Here is a 22,796-nt window from a genome sequence, read left to right on the forward strand (position 1 = left end):
ATTTTTGAAGTGTGAATCAGGTGAAGCTACTTTAGAGTTCAAGAATGAAAAAAATAGAGTTGTCCTTCTAAATGATACTCCATCATTTGGTGTTTTGATGATGGTGGTGGACACTCCCACAGGAGCTCGGTTTGGTTGAGATATGGGAACAGCAAAGGCTTAAATATATGATTTGTATCAGTGTAACAACAAAGCCACTCAGGCTTTACTTTAGGCTGAATAACAAAAGATAAAGGTGAACACTCAAAAAGACTGTTTCATTGGTCCAATAGCTTCAAATATTTGCAAGCGAGGGAGTATCTGGATTTGAACCAGAGACCTCTTGATCTGCAGTCAAATGCTCTACCACTGAGCTATACCCCCATACCAGGGCTATGTTCTCACTGTAAATGTGACCCAAGCCTTGCCAAATGCCCCACACAGTATAACAGCCCCACCGTACTGGTGACCCCCCACAGACCCTGTATCCTACATTTCCCATAACTGCACCATGATGGCATCTCTGAAGCACTCTCTCTTTTTTTTAAGAGAAAGCTATTATGGTTTTACTTACTTTCTCTTTGCCAAAGGTCCAAATAATGAGGCTCACAGGGAATACATACTACGACCTCATTATCTGGAGGTTTGGCTGAGTTTAATATGAGCATCCACCACTGGGACAGTTTATATATGACAGAAAACTTTAAAAAGCATAATAGGTCCACTTTAATATTGAACTCCCAAGACATAAAAGCATTTTTAGGAAATCTATCATGTTTAATCAGTCATAAAAAATCGGAACAGTCGCAATTGTCCAGAAAAGAAATGGGTATGTGGTTATATTATACATAGCAAAAATTAGCAGAGGGAACCTTGTAAATGAAGTTGCACTTACTTTGCAGCTTAACTGAGCACTCTTCAATACAAGCCTCATTTAAACCGCACACAGCACTTTGTACACATACTCTAAATTGCCTTGGGAGCATTTAGGTTCAGTCCCTGGGATTGAACCAGCATCCTTTCAACTAGAAGTCACCACACCAAATATATCCATAAGAAAAGAGCCCTTTGTGCTGGCATTCCCCTGCTTATCCACCTGTTTCACAGTCTTTGTTGTCACTGCTATAGAAGGTGTCACTTGCTTTTAAAGCAAGAGTAATGTGGTAACTGTCCAATTTAATTGGTGTATTTAGCGTGTAACATTTAAGTGGCCCTTGGGATCGTTTCCACTCTGACACTGGACTTGCACAGACTGGTCATAGTTGAGACTAATTCTAGTACAAGTAACTGAAGGTGTTCCCATCTGTCTCTCTTCCTACCACACCTATTCAAACAGGCACTCCCTCAGCTCACCTGGAGCTTTGATGTGGGCTCTGCTTGGAATGCGATGCTGGGAACCAGGAGGTCCACAGGGGGGGTAATGAGCCGTTTTTGCAGTCCGATGCTGCTCTCAGGTGCCTGCAGGTACCACAGCAAACAGCTGCTGAGCAGTAATCAAACTGCTGGTTAACTTCCTAAAGTGCTTTACTGTCCCTCAATACGAGTCAGCTAATTATCCGGCTGAGAAACGAGGAATACGCCCATCAGGATCACGATTCTATTTATAGTCCCATAAAACTGAGTGACGTTTCAATCTACCTAATCTGTTCTTAAATGACATCACCACGGTGGGAAAAGCACGGCAGGAGTGTGAAATTATTCCTGATGAATTAAAGCGCACTAAAGTCTGCTTGTATTTCTTGACTTGAGGTCAGCACGCAGGGGTTGGCAGCGCTGCAAGCCCACACATGAAAACTCGTCTGGTGGTGAAATGAAATCACACGTGTACTTTCAGGAGACGCTGCTTTAGATTTTGGACCAGCGCCTGGAGCGCCAAACTGTCTGTCTGCTTGTGTGCCAGGAGGTACAGCGAAGGGTGAAAATGAAGAAAGGGAGGGGGAATCCCATCAGATATCACAGTTTTCCATTGTAAAACGTTAAAACACATGACCTCACGATAAACATAATGTTCTACTGAAGGCAAATAACGAGGAAAATGTCAGAGCGAAGTGCATAAACACACAGACGACCATACAAGCTTGGAAAGCCCAAAAATATATTCATCAACAGGAAAGACATTTCAAAACCACAACCCCAAAGCTTCCCTCCTGTGATACAATCCTCAGCAAAGCTATAAAGTTTCTGAAGTTTATCCATATCCTAAATGCACACACGCAGTTCTTAAACCATGCTGGTTAAGAATTATTTGGAATAATATCTGAAACTCTGCTGCTGCTGAGCCGAAATCCTCCCGAAGATCGACGAAGGCTCAGAGTTGTAGAAGAGGAGCGGTGCGCGATTGTTTCCTCAGCTGCTTTAAATTACCACTACAAAGTCTGGCGGCAGGCTGCGGTGACTTTGAAATACTTTCCATTTTGAACCCTCCACAGCGCTGCACATCGCAGGGTAGGCGTGACGCCAACAAAAAGATCTCCCTCTTTTGAGGGAGACTTTTCTGGTGGGGAAAGGAGGAGGATGTGTTAAACGTCTGACGTCCTGAGAAACATTTCCTTTGTAAAACTTTTCCAGCTTGTGTAATGTTCACGAGAGTGTGCGGCGTGTTTTACAGCACGGTAATGAGCAGGCAGTTTTGTGAGAGCGTCACTGCGCATTTATGTGACACTGAATCCAGACAAATGAATAAATAGAAAGGGTGACCTGGGCTTTCATATCAACAGCAGATCAAATGGCTAAATGAAATGCGAAGGCAGTTGCTTATAGTGAAAATCCTACAGATAATTATACTTTTGGGGAGTTTTAGCAACTTTTAGCTCATTACTTTGGTTTTACAGTCTGCAACTTTAATGCTTTGCTCTCTTTATGGTGTTTTTGCCAGTGTATAACAAACCCAACAGCCCACCGGGTGTGAGCTGACCTCCTGTCAATCCTACTGTTCAACAGATGTAGGTTAAATCACGCATTGTTATATATGAACGACTTTAGCCACTGCTGGTCTCGCAATGGCATATGTTTTCAGATCAACTCCCTGGTGTTGGAGCATTCTCACCAAACACAAAGCAAAGTTTCTGTAGTGTGATTGCAACAAGGCGAGCAAAGCCACATTTGTGAAAAAATCAGTTTCATGCTGAAATCGCTGAAATCCGTCAGTTTTGATTTGAGAACATAGCCCAGGAGTCTCGAACTCCAGGCCTCGAGGGCCGGTGTCCTGCAGGTTTTAGATGTGTCCTTGATCCAACACAGCAAATTTAAATGGCTAAATGACCTCCTCAACATGTCTTGAAGTTCTCCAGAGGTCTGGTAATGAACTAATCATTTGATTCAGGTATGTTGACCCAGGGTGATATCTAAAACCTGCAGGACACCAGCCCTCGAGCTCTGGAGTTCGAGACCCTTTACCCTGGGTTTGAAAAGTAAAGCCATTGCATTCTACTTAGTGGCCAGCAGGGGGTGAGCACAACAAAAACTTCAAATTACATGAAAGTCTATAGAAAAATGACCCTTTGGTTCACTTGATTTATCACCTCATTAAACACTTTAGTGATTAATTTGTATGATGAACCGTTAGTTTCAAATCTTATTGAATACTACACGATGCTCATTTTGTAAACAGTGAGAGTGATATATATAATAAAGATGGGCTATGCTTGGTGCAAGCATCAATTTTTTTCTTCTTATTTTCTCACTCTGACACAGTATATATAGATACTGTATTTTTTTAATTAACAAAAGAAAGCTTTAGAAGACTAAACTAGAAGAAAATGTTTGCAAATATACTTATATAAGATTCTAAGCCGAGATTTAAAAGTGTATTAAGAAAAGGTTTTGGATAAATGCAATTCTGAAAGCTAAACCTGCAGTTTTAAACCTCCCTCTTATTCCACTGATCCACCAAAGAGCAAAATAAGTACATCTATCAAAGTGCTACTAAAGAATGACAACATCCAGGGAGAATCCAGCTCTTGCAGCGATGCAGTGCAATCAATCCTTAGTCACGCTGAACAGCTCAAACAGCATGAGTGGGAGTTTCCACTGCACTTCTCAGCTCACTGTTATTAAATCATGATTTACACTTATCAGGAGCAAAAACAATGATGAAATCATCTGGAATTTACCGTCCGCAGATGTTCACTCATTAAAATCTTGTAACAAAACCCCCAAACCAAGCCATTCATATTAGCTTCACTTCGAATCGACTCTCGCTCTGTTTGTGTTGTGAATATTTTATTACCCTGCCCTCACCATACAACCTGACCCCCTTGTTTACAGGCGTCCGCTCTTTGGCTCACAGTTTCTAAGCGATGAAAAGAAAAGCCTCAGTATAACAAAAACTGTGAATGAGAGCAACTCCCAGCCAGCAGAGATGGGCGATTCATTTTTCTCTCCTCTACATGCGCACTCAGCGGGGTCAGGAGAGGTCAGAGCCGATGCATTCAGCAGCCTTTTACCTCTTGACCTCTAGACACCTCATTATTATGTCTGCATACAGACTGTGGGGTCAGCTCACATCAGCAAACACTCAAGTAAATCACCAACTCATTGGCCACTTGTTCACAGGCCTCATTGCTGATTGTAGATATTCAGGTTTCAGATGCTTAGTGATAAAAACTACCCATTTCTACATTTTTAAACTTAACAGAAAAGCAAAAAAGCACTGAAAAGTTACAGATATAAACTATTTAAAAAAGTCATCGAGCAGTTCCTTAATGCACAACATAGAAGAAAATGTGAAAAACACACGTAAGAAAAAAGTAACAGCCTATATTTTTAAGTACACTTAAAATTCCTTCAACCTTTAAATCAGCAAGGAGCTCATTTTACAGCTCTGCCCTCCTGATTTGCTACAGAGGCCTTCGGGAGGCTGCAGCACGCCCTCTCATATCACATCATTTAACGGTCTTTGAGGTCACAGCTGACTCCTATTGGGCTGTAATGGCCCTCCCGCTGAGCTTGGCTCGGGTCCCTGCTTTCCCTACACCTTTGAAGTACTCACACACTCAGACTCAGCAGAGGAGGAAGGGGCGTTCCTGGGCTGGTCCCAGCTGAAAAGGCTCTCTGGGTTTCCGTAGCCTCCAGGTACACCTGGCCTATTACTCTCACAAATTAAAACAGCCGCCCTTTGACCTTCTGCTTTTGTTCCGTCTCAGGAGCACCCAGAGAAAGGCGGGAGTTTTTGGTAAGAGATTTAAAGAACAAAAAGAAAAACTCGTTCCCATCTTTACTGGAAGTAAAGGTAGTGTTAACCACAAGGCAGAGGATAATGAAAGCCCCTGAAGTCAGAACAAGCAGAAGAAGTAACCTGAGCAGCCTCGGCACGATCAGCTCTGTCAACATGAACCAGAAGGCTTACGGGAAAACGGTTGCATTCAAATAGGTGAAACAAAAGTGTTTTTTCCTCTGTGGTCGGACAGGACGAGCGAGGAAGGAGCGAATTCACCTTTCCACATGCACAAAGCCAAGAAAAACAAGACGGGAACGAGGGATTAATCTGTCAACAGGCTGCATTTATGCTGCACATTATGTAATTTCAATACAACTCCACATGCATGACGAAGCAACATTAGACATGGGAGGATGTGTTTAATTGAATCGTTCCTTTGAATATTTAAATGTGCGTTACAAAATGTGTCCTGGCAGGGCCCGCTCAGGAAGGAGGCAGCTCACACCTTACAAATGGCTTGGACCAAACCACTAGGCCAGCAGTCTATCGCAAGGTTGACACAGAATCCCTGATTGTTATTGATGAAAAAAAATACTCATGTGATGGGTGTTTATTAATTTTTATATTAAGTAGTGCTGTCAGCGTCAATCTCATTGAAAGGACGTTAACGCCATAACTGCATTAATGCGGCAAATCTCCGTTAGCGAGTTAGCGCTAGAGTAGAGTTAGCGCCAGCAAGAGTAGCGTGGGGCTGCACGGCGTCAACGGGTTAACGAGGTAACCGCGCTAATGCGTAGACGCCGTGCAGCCCCGCGCTACTCTTGCTAGCGCTAACTCTACTCTAGCGCTAACTCGCTAACGGAGATTTGCCGCATTAATCCAGTTATGGCGTTTACATCGTTTCAGTGAGATTAACGCTGATAGCACTAATATTAAGTAAACTTGTTGAGGTAGCCAACCCTCCAACTCCCTCCCTCAGCAGTGGATAGAGACTATGAGAGGAACTAGCATGCCCACAATCTTTGCATCGTCCTCTCTTATAGGTACCAGCCCCAGAATCCACTGTCAGTCCCCAGTGAGACCACCATCAGGCCTAACTTGCTGTTTCACGATCAATAAAAGCTGTTTAATCACATTTGGAGATGTGGTTCCTGCTAGTAAATGAGGTAAAAACAGTAAATTGAAACATTTTGTTTAGCTTTTTTTAGGACTCTTATCGATTTTCATTTCTTGAGGGAAAGATGGCTTGCCTTGCAAAGGCAAACACAGTGCCGTGTCAGTCATAATAGCATGTGTGTTAGAGTAAATAACTCTTTCTCTTGTCATAAAACAGAAGACTTGCAGAGTCCTGTCTGCACACTGCCGCCTGCCTGACCTTATGTGTCTCGTATAACTGTTTCACGGTCACACTGGCCTATATCTGCGTTCTGCTTTGACTGAAAGGCTGCACACTGCTTAGTGTTTAAATTTTAAACAAAAACCAGCTCCCGGCGACAGAAGCACATCCAGTGTGTTGCACAGCTGCTCATTTATCAGCTCAGTGTATGACAAACTGAGGGGTCAGAGGGTAGAAGCCTACATGGCACTACAGTCTCAGGTCACAGGCGGAGCTGCAGAGGTTACGGAAACACTCGAGCGATTACAAACTTACATGCATGTGTGTGTGTGCGTTTGTGTGTTCGGTATCAGTGAGGGTAACAACCTCACACAGTTGGAGAGTCGCTTTGTAACCTGGCACTAAAGGTACACAGGAATATGCAGACTGTTATGTAAGTGTCTGAATAGCTTAATCGCAGAAGGTTTTCACCACAGTTTCCTGTGTAAACACTGAGCTGTGTGAGCCTCAGACTCTGGTTTCACCAGTTTACTGGCATCACTCGCCGCTCACATGGAGCACAATAAGCAGAACAGACGGAGTGTGAAGGGAGAGCAAAAGCGAGGGGAAAATAGGAAACCCTGAACGCAGACATGGAGGAAGGTGTGGTTTGGAAAGAGATGACGAGGGCAGATTTGGCGCTGGATGATCGCAGTGGAAACCTCCGTTTAACAGACAGCTATGGTCAGACTGGGGTCAGCTTTGTAGGAGAGTGACCTGCGGGAGTCTCAGGGAAAGTCATCAGGAGGGAGCGGCATTAGGCTGAGCTGGGCTGACCCTCACACATTTCTGTCTGCTGGGAATCAACTCAGAGAGAGAATACATCGGCGGCCCGGCTGGTCCAACACAAACCAGTCGCTGGCAGGATGGATGGATATGCAGAGAGCAAACCCAGCAGCCCTTAGAGGGAAAACAATGGAGCACCAAATCCTGGTGGCTTCCAGCACCACACCCAGAAAGCCCCCAAACCCACAAGCTTCACCAGGAGGTGGAACTATTTAGAGAGAAATAGCACTGCTAATACAACACAGTGTTTCCCACACACAGACTTTCCTCTATGGTCCTGGGTTTTGTTTAGTTTTGGGCCATGTTTTGATTTAATTGTCATGCTGTTCTCGTGTTTTTCATGTTCACTTTTTCCTTGTGTCTTTAGCCTCCCTTTGTCTTTCGTTCCACGTTCTTTCTTGTTTCCACCTCCTGTTTTATTTAAGTAATATATTTCCTCAGTGTACCTTTCCTCTGTGTCTTCACCTCCTGTCTTTTTTCCTTTCTCCGAAGGCCTAATTGTCTTCAGTCAGGAGTGCATGCCTCCATTGTTTGAGTTCCTGATACGTATCACTCAGTGCAAGTGCACTTTTTATTTATTTTCGGTCTTCTCTCCAGATAGCCACACACTCTGGCATTTTTTTAAACTTGTACACCTGCAGTCCAAGATTGCAGAGTTGTGCCAACGCACTTTGCATGCAGCTTATTATTGCTGTTATTTGTTCTCTCAAGAAATCTGCTTTTTGTTTTTTTTTCCAATCCAACACAGGGTTGCTGTTGGCCGGAGCCCATCCCACTTGTTGCAGGGTGGGAGCTTTGCCAGGCTGCCAGTCCATCCCACGGCTACCACACAGAGTCGGACAACCTTTCACGATCGCAACCACAGCTACAGCCAAGTTACCCTTACAGGGAGAACATGCAGTCCCCACACAGAAAGGCTCCACCAGGCCAGTGGGTTCAAACTCTGGACGTTCTTACGACAGAGCTAATCACACCACCACTGTACAGTCTGCATTCATCATAAACTGTGTATTGTTTTTAATTTAGTAGGAAAGCTTGGGCCCAAAGTCCTTCTAAGAGCAAGTCTCAATGAGGTAGCTCAAGAGTGGGTGAGTGTGGATGTGGATGGATGTGGTGGGTACCCCTTCCTCATTTCTTTCCTTTGTTCATTTAGACAATTGTTTCAGTTATTTGTGCTGCTACATGTTATCTCTCTCTGGGAATCTTCTGATATTTGTGAGTGAAATTGATGCCATGATTATTATTCCTAGAGGTTCAGAGGAGTTTGGGGTTACAACATAGCTAAATACCCAGTAATGGCTCAGTGCAGACACTAACAATATTAGAGATACAGTCAACCAATGTAAAACCATCTTTACTTAACTTTAACGAGTAGAGAGAGAAGTTGAAATGCTCCCTGCTTCAGCTGTTAAATACATTTACTTGAATGTTTTGTCTGCTCCTTATAAAATGTCTTTAACCGTCACAAATCCAATCCAAAATTGTGAAAGATCACATTCACTTCACCGAGAAACATTTTCTCCAGACCAGCGTGTCGCCCACTCGGAGCCCCACCCTGACTCTCCCAGGACACACTGGGATTATACCACATGTATCTCTCTATTGTCGGCCAACACAAATATTCAAACGTACACTGCCGGAGATGATTCTGTAAAGCAGTGCCCAGCTGTGGGAGTGTGTGTGTGTAAGATTTCCACTGAAACAGAGCGTGCGTGTTTACTCATTAACACAGCGGTACGGAAAGCATCAATGAGCTGGAGTGGAAATCACAGCTGGGCTGTCAGCGCCACACTGACACCTCATACTAACTCGTGCCAGAAGGTTTCAGAAAGGATGCCATTGTGTGTATTATTTTAAGCTTTGCGTCTCCATGGAAATGGGCACATGTGCACGGACACGGGCGCGGTCTCTCGCAGCTCATCGTACCTCAGCTGTGGAAAGGAAAGTACAGCCCTGCAGTGAACGCTGAGTCCTCTGCAGATGTGTGTACGCGCAGCAGTGGGAAATATTAACTATCAAACGTACAAGAATAAATTATTTATTTGGAATTTACAGGCCCAGATGGGTTCCAGATGTATGTCAAGTGTTGGGGGTACTTACCTATTTGTCAACGGGAGAATAAAGGCAGAAAGTCAGGGGGCACATGAAAAAGAAAGAAAGAAAACACATTAATAGTTGATTGCAGCAGGATATTAGAAGAACACATCTTGTTATAATTGAAACTATTTATTCAGCTCAGATGAATCTGTAGAGGTGCACTACTGTAGTAGCAGGGTTGTTTTTCATTACATCGGAAACAATCCTGCTTTGCTTCTCCTGAGAAAATCTTATCATCCCGAACAGGAACCAAACATCTTCACCTCCCTCTAATCCCTACATGCGTGCTCCCCGGAGGCTTTCTCTTTTGCAACACTTTACAGATGCCAGACCCGGGCCTCTGCCGGGCTACGGCTCACGTGTCGGCAGCCCGGCTCTGAATGCGGCCCTGTCCTGAGGGACTTTCCTGAGAAAAATAAAGAAGTGGTCCCGGGTAAAGGCTAGAAAAGAAAGTAGGCCTGACTCTTGAATAGCCTGCTGCCCCCGGAGGGCTCGTTCATGTAAGTGCCTCGTGAATGGCGGGCCAGAGGAACAGATGCCAGGAAGCCTTGAAATCCTGGCGGTCGCTGGTTATTATGCTTCGTGGGACATGCGCCATCAAGCTGAAAGAGCAAATATTATTTGCGGCTAAAAAGGAGGAGATAAAGATCAGCCATGCCCTGTAGAGTTGCTTTTATTTGGTCCGGGCTTTTTGTCTTTTCTCTTATAATTCCTGCATGCTGTTAAGTCTTTTTAAAGGACATATGTTTCTTGTAGCTCTTACGCCCTAACTTCTACTGACCTGCAATCAGCAGCATTTTGGTAATGATGGGTCCCGTTGTTATGACATGATGTAAAATTAGTGGGTGCAACCGAACACATGGCACCCGTGACACACTCTGTTGGGCGTGTGGTGACAGTTTTACGCAAGTCAGAGTTCTGGAGAATACCAGCTACTGCGTTTGTTTTCCCTCTCAGACACATGGAGACATCTCCAGCAAAAACAGGAGTATACAGCATGGGTGTGTACAGGAGGCAAGAAAAGTACGTCAAACTGGTTCGAACTTAAAGTTCCCATACGTACGTCTTAGTTTCATGTTGGCCATGTGGGTGCAAAATGTTTGCACCGAGCAGTTAAGTTTTCTTAAGCCATTCAGATCTCCAAATACACATGCCAGAGATTTATCAAAAATAATGGAGGTGTTGCAACTTGTTCTGTTCTTTTAAAACAGAGAAAAACAAAAAGACTGATCTAAAAGGCGATAGCTACATATCTGTGTGTGCTTACTTCAATGACATAAAAAACAGGCAGCTTACCAAACCAAACATTATGAAACAGGCAGAAATAATTCAAAAGGTGCTTTATACAGCTTGCAAGCTGCTCACCTGACAAAATCGAGAGGAAATTAAATACAGAGTGCTTGTATGCACACATCAATCACGGAGCCACATGGTGAAATCCCCAGGAAACTGCTTTACACCGAATTTCTGCTGTGGATAAATTAGCCTAGCATTTTTCATCTGATGTACAGTCCTGTGGAAGCTAAAGTACAACCTGTGATTCAATAGGTAGTAGCAGCATGACTTTTTCACCATCTCACATCACTGTGGGGGAATTCTGTCCCACTCTTCTTTACGACATTGCTGAGGTTTGTTGGGGAATTTGTTTATGCGCAACTCTCAAGTCCTGACACAGCATTTCATTCGGGTTGAGGTCTGGACTTTAACTGGGCCATTGCAACACCTTGATTCTTTACTTTTTCAGCCATTCTGTTGGTGCTTTTGCCAAATAATGTTTTTATGTTAGCCATGTCAGCCATAAAAGTAGCTTTAGTAACTAGTTTTCACTCTTAAATCACTTTATGTATAAACTTAGATTGCTTAAGATAAAATTTCCGCGTTTCCCTGGTAGATAGAAAATAAACCAATCTGACAAATGTTTATTTATATAGTTTCTGAACATAGTATGTCGTCTGAAGGCTGTTTTTATTCCCCAGCTCAAGTTTCTGGCTTCCAGTTTGGTTTGAGTGGCTGCATGTACGAGACCACCAGCACACAGCAGAGGTGGAAAAGAGAAAAAATGAACTTCATCCAGTCAAATGTTAAATGGTGTTGAAATTCCGCCAGATGACTTTTCTCAACAGACGACAGCGAAACTGATTCCAGTAAAAGAAGCAGACCGCAGGACAAGTGCGACCAAAGATCGAGATCAAACCAACCTGCTTCTATAACGTCACACTCAAAACTGCAAAGTCTGCACTGATGCTGAAGTGTACAGCAACAGTTTCCAGCAACGAGACAGAAATCCAAACTAAAAGCAAGCTGCGAAGCAGAGAGTATGCAGCAAAGATAATAAATGACCCCGAGCGAGGCCGAGCTGTTATCGCTGATTGTGGAGTCTCTCAGGCCTCCCAGTGGAAACACTTCAGCGTATTTCCTGTAATTTTACGCAGGTTCTCTGCTTGATCAAAACACACAAGCAAAACAAAAAAGAAAAACGAGCTCATTTCAGGAAGAGTTGAGCACAATCATAACAAGCAAGTTGGACTCTTTCCCCTAAAGCACCTGTGGGAGCTGCAGCCAAGCAATAAAAACACACAAGCCCTTAAATCTGCTCTACATCGCTTTGGAGTTCAAAACCCTCGGAGAGCAAATCGGGGCTGAAAAACACGACAACTTCTTGCTCTATGACGCTGCTATTGATGCCCCAGACCCCGAGAGTTTTCTGTGAAACAATGGAGTTTAACATCTCTGCTCCTTGACTGAAAGACGGGGAGGAGCGCCCACTCCAGCTGAACAAACAGCTCGTGCAGCGTATAGTAGTTTGGGTAGGTGTGTCTGTCAGAGAGGCAGATATGTGTGAGGATTTGACTGTCAGCATTTCAGCATACCAGCACTACTGATGACACACAGATATGACACAGGAACACAGACAAACACACTTTACATGCAGGAGAGCTATAATTTAGGACACCGAGGTGGCGATGTAGGGAGCCATCGTGATTATAGGCAGCTTACAAATGGGGATCTCAGCCTCAGCTGATGTTTGAGCCTCCATACCATTAGAGTCAGCCATGAGCATTGTCATAAAAAACATCAGTAATACATGAACATCACAGCAATTATACACTTTTCTTTTTAAAAACAGGCCAAATATCAATATGTAGGCCTCAGTTAAGTACAAGTAAATTGTGCATTCGGGTTATTATAAGGCATTACGGATAGTCTATATGTTAGTCGGATATAGCCACCTTAGAAGCTTGTAGGTTCACTTTTTGTTCAGTGGATTTTAGTTTTGTCTTTTTGTTGGTTTTTTTATTTTAATGTGGGAGTCTATGGAGATTTAGTTACGTCTTGAGACAAGCCTCAAGTGGCTATAAGAGGAACTGCAGATTTTGGCACTTTAAGAGGTGACTGCTTGGTTGTTATGGCAGCCCGTTTCCGCCACAAAAAAAAGTATCCATAACTCGAAATTTCAAGCTATCTTTCTCGAAATTTCAAGTTATTCTCTCAAAATTTTGACTTATTTACCTAAAATTTTGAGAAAACTAACTGGAAATTTCGAGTTAGCGCTGCCAATCAGTAATCTGCATGAATTACATCATTTCCTTCTTACCCGGAAGCTGAAGCCCTCAGCTACAAATGCTACAGCTAAGCTACCAGTATTACAGCCAGTCATGAATGCACAAATTGCTGAGTATTTTCAGCGTGGCTTCACGAATGATGAAATCCTTGTGTTATTAGCTGAATCACATGGCGTTACTATCAGCAAACCTGCTCTCGAAAGCGCCAATTTGTTGCGATCCAGTTTTGAGTCTGCATTCATCTGTGCCTAATCCTTCCAGGTAACAAGAAAATGACATCATTCACGTAGATTACTGATTGGCAGAGCTAACTCGAAATTTCGAGAAAGATAACTAGAAATTTTGAGTTATGGATACTTTTTTTTTAGTGGCGGAAACGGGCTTCCACAGGTTTTTAATCTTTTCTGATAATGGCAAAGCTCTGAGAGTCTCTAACTATTCACACATGTACAATAAAAACTTAAACTGATTCCAGTAAAATGTATATTCAGGTGAATTTAGTCATTTGATCCTTCTTTCTAAGAAGTGAGCCATGAACTATTAAAGCTGGATATAATCAGGAAAGAAAATGAAACTGGCTTATAAATAACTTGGGTCCTGGTGATTAATGGCTGATGCCGGGTTTATGGTGGAAACGTGAACGACACGCACCTCAGCCCAGCTTCGTGTGCTAAATACGTCTCGTACGTATCTGAGGAGGGTGGAGAGCCATAAATACAACACTGTTGACTGCCATCAAATTTACAAATCGCATCAGAAGGGAAGCTGGTGTCACCAAGCACCCAACACTCAACTGCAGTTACATTTTCAGCTGTAGGCGCTTTCATTAAACTGCTGAGGCAGCGGCTTTGGTTTCATTAAGGCCCTCGGCGTCTAAGAGCGATGCTGTCAGTCTGGACTGTCATAAAGAGAAACTGAATCCTCCCACAAGCAACTGGGTATCCATTTAACACGGCCCCTGGCTGCCCCGCCTGCCTAAATATCAGAAGTCAGTCGGCAGCCTGAGATTCAAGCCCTTCCAGAGCACTGAACCCAATCTGAGCAGCTGCATTGTATTTTATAGAGAGCGTATATAGAGTTTCCTGAGGTGGTTATTCCCATAGGTGTAGTATTTCAGTTCAGCTGGAGTTTCATGTTTCTGAGTCTTTTGTTTACGATTCTGACAAGACGAGCTCCATCGAATCCAATCTTTTTATGACAATCACATGATGGCACGGTCAGGACTGCATTGCACTTTTCCCACTTTCACTATCACTTGGTGAGTAGCTTTGGGGAGTAGTGTTTGCAGACAGGTGACCGTGGCAAGCTGGTAGTGGCCAAAGCAATCATAAGGGCGTTAAGAATCCAGTGCAGAATGCCTCTTTGCATTCAAATGTCAAGCCTGCCAGTAACCACTCACCAACCATTGGTATATAAATAGGTGACTGTTACCTGATCTAAGCCTGGACTGTTTGCCAGTAACCTGGTGAATATTGAGAGGTTAAAAAACATATATCGCCCAGTGCAGCTTCAAAGCCAGTATAGGACCAGTTACACAAAAGAAGAACTGAGAAAATTTGTTTTTTTAATGAATTATTCAACACAGGGAACAGCTGCAGATTAGAACAGATGATCTGCAAGAGAACAAGTGACAGGGTGAAGTAAAGTGGGAGGAAAAAGACAAGTTTGCCTCTTATGTAAGTGAACAAATCACCACGAAGAGGTCGTTTTCTAGAAGAAAAGATCCAGTTTAATTGGATGGCTTCATGTCAAAAGGCCCAATAAAGAAAAGAGAAAACATGTGTCTCTTCACGTGTGCATGGAAGGTGTATGTAGCGAGCGGTGGAAGCCGGTCTGAGTGAGAAAGGGGGCTTAAAGTGGTTCCTCTCTACACGACAGTCCATGCACGATCCTTCATGCGCAGAAAAGGCAGCGGGCAGGAACGGATTTGTGGATGCGCACATCAAAGGTTGGTCGAACAACTCCTGTTTATGTTTCATTTTTCTTTATCCTCCGATCAGCTGCTCCCTCTCCCTCTATGATCCTGGCATTTTTTTTTCTAACCTTAAATCATATATTATATCACGGCACGTCTTCACATGAGCCGGGACTTGAGGGACTCTCCCAGGAGTACTGCCTGTGCCTTTCCATAATACGGGCATTAGGGAAAAACTAGGCATAGGGGGCCAATAGAAGGGAAAAGAAGGCATCAACAAAAGGCAGAGTAGTAGAGGGATCAGCAAGGAGAAAGGAATTTCATTACTTTCTCCAACTTCTTAAGTCTTATCTTTGTGCTCACAGAAAGTCTGTTGGAGCGCTCGAACTTTTGCGGCTATATGTGTGGTGGAATTTCACACGTTAGCCCAAATGTGTAAACTACCACGTAAGCCACAGCAAATTTACATCTCTCAGCCACATGGCATTCTGTTGACAAACAGCTGAATTCTCGTAAAACACACGCTCCGTTATAATGAATCCCTCGGCTGGGCAGAGCTTGCACCACTCAGCAGCGGCCTAACCGCAGATCTCTGCCCTACATGTCCTCGCTGAGAGGAGGCCATGTCACAATATTAAGATATTTTCAGTTTCGACATTGTTCAAGATGTTCAACCGTAAGAGACGGGCAGTTTTGTAAACAATGACGCGGGAGGAAAGGCAGCAAATGGTCTCTCCGAGGTGGGGATGAGCCAAGTTTATTCGACAAGTGGGCTGCGGTTCAGACTGAAGTGATGCAAACCCAGATGGTTCTGCTTTGTACACACTAGTACACATCCGGGCAGGCAAACAAAGATCTGACCCCTCCCCATTGATTTCTTTGATCACAGACTATTCCAGTGGTTACTTGAATGGAGAAAACAGTGGGATCGCGCTGTGGCCCGGAACAAACACTTTGTCCTGTTGCTCTAACATCCTTTAATGCAAACTCACACGTCAACACTTTTCTGCATCATTTTATTGTTGCAGTGATGAAAGCCTCAGCGTGCCATTTTCATGCAGGATCGTAATCCATATTAGATCATAAAAACTCATAAATTCTGCAGCTTAGCAGCATTAAAACTGCACTTTTCCCCTCATCCGAGCTAACATCGTTACATATAAAATGTTTCCACGTCCAACACAGAAGAAACACATTACTACTGTTTAAGGCCTGGGATAACCACATAGGAAAATAGTTGTTTAAGGTCTGGAAAAATCCAAAGTACTTGCTTCCTCTAACATTGCCCTCGCTAAAGTACGAGCTGCTTCATGTCCCAGTGCTGCTTTTGTTTAGAAAGCAAAGACTGACGGTTTGAATCGTGCTGACAAGACTTTTAAGAACAAAGTCTTTGAAATGAACCCTAAATTCATAAACAAGGTTCCTGCACCATTAAAGAAAATCAAAATCAGACCTTTTTAAGGTCTCATTAAATAAAGATGCCAAAATGATATTTTATACATAAATAAGTCATAACTATCAGAGCATTAACCCAAACAACAAAGGTTTTTATACTTTACCACAAATGACATTAAACTGCATACATTGCAACTGGAATTTTGCTTCTTGTCAATCAGTTCATCAATTTTGGAAATTGGATTGGATCTTATATAGGGCTTTTTTACTAGACCTAAGGCACTGCATACAATGTGGCTCGTTCACCCATTCATAGCAACTCAATCAAATGCATCAGAAAGCATCTTGCCTGAGTACACTTTAAGATACGGGCTAAATCAGCTAGGAACCAACCAACTTTCCAATTGGCAATTGACCTTCTCTGCCTCCCCAGCTACAATCACCCCCAAGAACCAGGCTCTATTAAAGCCCCCAACTAATACAACACGTGTGTTTGTGTGTCTGAGTAAAAAAATTGTATCATCACATACGGTTTCACCTTTCTCCTGCAGCTTTATTCTGATGTAGTTGTGATAAAGATCGCAGCTTACACCCGGACTGTGTGTCAGATATTGTTTAATTTTTTGCTTATGAGTTTTAACTTAGCACGAAGTGAAAAATATGTAAACAAAAAGTGTGCAGGAAGTTCAGCTCATGACTTCAATGAGACATGACACATGGAGGCACGGTCCCCTGATCAGAGCAGGGTTTGCCACAGAATTAGATTCTGTTTGTGGCAGAAGGGGGAAAGAGCGAGTGCGTGCAAAAGGAGGCACATCCGCAATTTCTTAAGTAATTAAATAACACAATATATTCTTTAAGAGAATAAATAACGGAGCAAAAAATCAGCTGCATCTTCAGTGAGACTCTCTGTGGTACAATCACCAGTTGTTCCCTGACTGGTTGGCAGTGGTTCCTGGACGTTTCAGGCTCTTGCTGGGTGAAATCGGTTGCAAAGAAGGTGCTGTAGTCACTGTGAATTTACTATAGCAGCAACTAAACCGGCTCATGGTTGGCTCCAGGCTCTGGTTAGTGCAGACCTTCAGCTTGCAGCTCATCTCCAGAGAAGAACATGAGCTACCACTGCCAGCAGATAATGAAGCTGAAGGAGTAGGCCAGATTGCAACACAATGGGCAATGCAATATAATGGAAATTGACGATAAGCTTAATATTGCTACTTTGGGGCAGTCTGGTTAGCCTTTAGTGAGAGTGAGGACTTCCTGCAGAATTCTAAAAAGATGTTACTGTAACTTGATTCCAACGTTTGGTTGTACTCCTCCTCCTCCAAGTGAAAGTTCAATGCAGCGCTACCTTGTTTTGATCACTTTCATGTGAACTTCTGAACATCACATGGACAAGTCACGTTCATGAAACTTACCCCCAGGCCCAGATAAACCTTCCTCTGTCTCTAAGCCACTGAACCTCGCTCAGTTTCCAGGCTGTCAAGGATTACATGAATTCTTCAACCCTATGAGGTTACTAAAAAAAAAAGGGATTAGTGATGTGTGCGTCAATTACGGGCTATTTTCTCTGCAAGCTTGAAGTGGTCATTCCTCAGCAGCTCTCATGTTTCAAAAACACATGCGACTTCCTCAGAAAATACCTCAGAAGTAAACACGCTCTGCCAAGACACTATGAAGTCACCGCGGGCCCGGCGGTGCCTGACATGCTCATGTTATGTAACCAAAAGCTGGAGTAAAACTCACATGACATCAACCCGGATGTCGAGTGAAGTTTAAACATCAGTAGAGCAACCAGCACTTCCTCTGATCTCACTTTGAAGTGTCAGCGGGTTATCACTAACAAGCTGACTGTTCATTATCAGCTGATTGATCAACCTATTGCAGATTAACAGTCTTAGGTTACTACTCCCTCCACTTAAAGTCCCATTTTCCTGAAAAGAGACCAAAAACGATGTTTTATCATGGTTATGATGGTTGTAAATATAACTAATGCGGTCTTGTTAAAATAATGAATCAGGTTGCAGCTCCACACATGCACATTTTAGGCTGTAAGCTCAGCGGCTGCATGACTCTGGCTTTAAACAAGTTCAAATAAAACACTCTGAATAGAAAATCATACTCTCTGGGAAGCTAAATACGGTATAATGTCCGTGTGTTGCTATTGGCCAGGGGTGCGTGGTCTGCTAGCCAATGGTGTTGCTCTGTATTGTTTCTGTGTGTGTTCAGTCCTCCCGGTCCCTCTCGTGGGGTGTGTAGGGTGGGGGGAGAGGAGGGGGGGCTCAAAAATAGGGCCGACCTCAATACTGAAGCCAACCAAGCAAGATGATTCAATTGTCTTCCACTTTCATTGCCCTTCCCCAATTACGGACATAATTCGTTAAGTAAACACCCCCATATAGTGGCACATCGCATGAGCACTTTCACTCCTCAGCTGACCTGCTTGTGTACATTTTTCTGCACATGTTCACTATAAACAGACCAAATCTGATATAAAGACACAGTGAATCAGCACATTCTTCTCATTTCTCTGTCGCTTCGTCTCATTCTGAAGGAAACCACTCTGCAAAGACAGCGTCTGTAGTCGCAGGATGATTATCCCTCAGCCAGCACAAATATTGGGCCAGTATAAATACGAGCAGGCGGCTTTAGCTCAGCCTGCCTGGCAACACAGCGCTGGGTACTTCATACCCCCCCACCCCCAGCCGGTCCAGTTTACACGTGAACCCTGACCGGATTTTCCTTCCTTCTCCTGCCTCATGAAATCTCCTGCAACTTGTCTGAGGGAGAGCAACCTTATAGACTAAACTATAGGTAGGTTCTCTAAAGTAGCAGCTAGGACAATCTGGGCACAATTACACCCACCAAAATTTCATAATGAAAGCTTTTTTAAAGGACAGATGTAATTTTGACTGACCTTCCAGCTTGATGTGATTGCAAACGTCTGCTCGGGTCCTGCTGAGTGTTTACCCACCATAAAATCAAGTGTTTAAACTCATCTAGATGTATCACATTACAGTTTTGTCCTAGTTTCTCTGCAACATGCTGCACACCCTTCAATTCAAAGCATATCGAATAGACAATACGCCGCGAGAGAAACATCTTGAACAATCCCCCAAATCAATGCAAAACTGTGATAACGCATGCCCGGAGAAGGATTATAATGATTGCGCTATTGTAAGATTCTGCTTTATTGAACAAATGGTGGGGAAAGGGGAAGAGATCCTCAGTGATGTATCGTTGTCATTGTCTCTGGTGAATATGAGCTAGTACCCTCAGGATGGAGGTAAAAGGCCTTTGAGGACTTCTCAAGCCCTGACATCCTGTGTTCTTTCCAGTAGCAGTCTGCTGAACAAATCCAGGTGATGTAAGGTATGTGTCACTTGCACTTTGTGGGGCTTTGACACCTTGTTGTTATTTATGCAACATCTGCAACTGTAATGAGAATTTCTAAAGGCATAATAAATGAAACAGGTTAACTAACTGAGTGACTTCAAAGAAGAAACAGAAGAAATTAACAGAAGAAAATCCCTAAAATATATATTTAAAAAAAAAACACAAACCAAAGGGTAACTTTATTGTCCCAGCATCCAAACTATTGAGCTTCAGGTTAGACAAAACAAGGTGTTTAGGGGGATTACAATGGGAGGTTGGGTCAAAAGGTCAGTACCTGCTAGCACAGAGTATTTGGCTATCAAAAGAGAGATTTCAGTCTAAAAATCATCACATACAGACGCTTGCAAAGAGGCTCTCAATGCTACATTTAAGTGCACAATGTAAACGTCATTTTTCAATGCACAGCATTATTATTGTGAAGGTGTGTATTTAAACTCAAACCACAATCTTTTCCTAAACATAATCAAGTAGTTTTTGGTGCTTAAACCTCACGAGCGAGTAAAAGAACAGAGTTGAATGGAGCCTCAGTCGTGTAGTCCTGCATAATCTTCTCCTTGTCTTACAGTTTACAGTTTATGCCTTAAACCGTTTCTCTATGTTTGGTTATGTTCAGAGTTTTGAACTCTTCCATATGTATTGCTCAGCTTGATGTATTTTAAAAGCCAATCTTGGGGCTAACACTGCAAATTAGCTCAGGCTATAAATACTGTTGGTTCATGTTTCATACAAGTAAACAAAAACACAAAAACATGAATGAAAAACAGGTCACGATCAGCCACACCTCGAACCCAGTGATGCTCGTTTTGCTCCTTAACAGAGACCTATCCTTAAATAGCTCTATGACTCTCTATGGGCCTTGGGGCCGCCGCTCGTCTCCATTTAAAGCAACTTTCTCCTGAAGCAGTTGGGTGGACCACAGAACATCTCTGCTTGTAGATAAAGCTGTGTGCCTGAGATGACTATATTTGTGATATCCCATCTGGTCTGAAGTCTGAGCTTTGCCTCGAACATATCTGACTCACCACTATAAGAGCATGAGAGTCTGAGTTGTTGGTGATGCTTAGCAATGGAAAGCCGTCAATAGCTGATGTACCTGATTTGTCTCTTCCATCAGTCTTTGGTGTAAAAAGTGGCTACAGTGATGAAGATAAAGGGGAAAGCCTGATCAGAGTTTCTTTTATATATAGAAAAGAGGGAAATGCATATGTACATATATAATTCTGTATGTGCGTGTAGGGTATACACATGTGGACTCCAGCCCCACCCATTGAACAAGCTTCTATCTTATACAGGGACTCATCGGTTTGTTTGTGTGGCTCCTTTATTCGTCAAGCCTCTAAATGATTTCTCCTGGCTTCTCTAATCAGCGGCTGTGTATTAAACTCTAATTCCTCAACTTCCGAGAGCCAAAATATTGTCAGAGTTTCATTAATCTGCTTCCTGATGCCTCAGATCTTCACACGCTGCCAACACGCAAGCACAAGAATAACTGTGCAAACAGTAAATATTTGATAACTGGCAAACGCCGCCGACTTCTCCTTGGCTCCTCTGCTTTAGCCTTCTTGTGTGGTCAGGAGGCTGTTCAAGAGAGCTGCAGGAATGCGAGCGCAGGGGAAAGCCAACAATGCTTTTAGAGCCACCAAAATCTCGTACACAAGCCACTTGTATAGTTTAATGTGGTTGTGTGTGTGCACAATAAGCTCCCTTTGACATAGGGCAGTAGTGAGAGCAAAGCACAAGAGGAAAAGATGAACTGCATGGAGGGAAAAAAAACTTACAAGGAGCACTATCTTTTTCCCCCCACTTTTCTGACTAAGCAGAAGAGACAATCCCACGTCTGACTGAATGGCTTGCAGAGTGTGGGAATGATCCAGAGAAGTGACTGTGATTAGTTGGGCTCCACTAGCTATGATATCACAGCAGGGTGAACCTGGTTCAGCAGGAGCGCTCGAAGAGAGGAAGACACAACGAGAGAGACAGAGAGGGAGAGGGAAGTCGAGGGAATGAGCTTGGTAATTTGGTCTCCACAGTCTGACAGTGATTTCTAAGATGGTAATCACATCAACTCTGTAGCTAAGGCAGAGTGACATCACTGGGAGCTGCGAGTTTATCCCACCCTGGCAGGCCCCAATGGAAATCCAATAGAAACGAACAAGTCTGAGGCTCCAAAGCTTCACTGCTGCTCCACAGACCCACTAATCACGAACAAGAGGATTGTGAGATATCGAGTAATGCGCTGAAGGTCTTCAAATGCAGCTCACTCAGCGCTAACAGATCAGAACCTCAGCGCTGATGCCTGTCCAGGTTATTAAGGATTAAACTTATTCACACAGTCTGAATGGTTTGAAGTCATGCAGCACGCTGAGGAATGAGGCCCTTTAACATTAGAGGAATAGTTCAACGTCTTTGCTTCCCTTCCAAGAGCTGATGGGATACAGCTAACACTAAATACACAGATGGAGACAGGAAACCTTAAACTTTGCCTCGCTAAAGCACCATAATCGATGCAATTGATCTGGTTTCTTTAATCTGTGCATAGTTAAGTGTAAAGACAATCCCTTGTGGTTTCACTGCAGGATTAGGGGCACGATTACAACTTCTTGAAGTTTTGTTTTCAGTGAACTTGTCCAGCAAATTAGCCAAAAATCCACAAAGTATAAATATGAGAAACTGCAGTTCCTCAAACTACCGCTTCAGGCTAAAAATGACTCTAAAAATGATTCAATCCCCACATTAAAATGTCCCAATTCAGCTATGAAGTCAATATGTTTACAGAAACCAGTTTTTGGTTCTATACCCGGTTTCTGCTTTTATGGCAAAATAGTATATTTTTGTAAATATTATTATGGCTTAAATGTATTCATTATTAGGAGAGGGGCTGTGTATCAGCAGGTGGATGGTGACACAGTCAGCTGTACTTGAATTTCTTGACCAATCAAAGCTGTCCTAAGAAATCTGTGCTCCAAATTTTGGTGAGTAAAAGTCTAGTATTTTATTAATCTGCACTAATTAGCAAGATATGTACAGTTTATGAATTGTGGCTGTGAGATAATAACACGCACACTCCTATTCCTTTGATGCTTCTCCTTAAATGTAAGATTATTCAAGGCTGATAAACTTTCCACATGCCTT

At 43.1% G+C, this 22,796-nt stretch overlaps 1 protein-coding gene and 1 non-coding gene across 5 annotated transcripts in view; both read right to left on the reverse strand.

The window, feature by feature from the left end:
- Nucleotides 1-22,796, reverse strand: part of nhsa (Nance-Horan syndrome a (congenital cataracts and dental anomalies)) — a 70,070-nt gene that overhangs the window by 21,558 nt on the left and 25,716 nt on the right. The window contains exon 1 of one of the 4 annotated variants that reach the window (XM_039606900.1): nt 9,399-9,668. The exons of the other annotated variants lie outside the window; for them this stretch is intronic. The gene's annotated coding sequence lies outside the window, so the exon portion shown is untranslated. Of the gene's footprint in view, nt 1-9,398; nt 9,669-22,796 lie in introns of those variants that run through there. 4 annotated transcript variants of the gene reach the window in all.
- trnac-gca lies at nt 292-363 on the reverse strand. The gene has a single exon. It is a non-coding gene; the product is annotated as a tRNA-Cys (tRNA).

The sequence above is a fragment of the Oreochromis aureus genome, linkage group 23 (genome assembly GCF_013358895.1).
Source record: "Oreochromis aureus strain Israel breed Guangdong linkage group 23, ZZ_aureus, whole genome shotgun sequence".
NCBI lineage: Eukaryota > Metazoa > Chordata > Actinopteri > Cichliformes > Cichlidae > Oreochromis > Oreochromis aureus.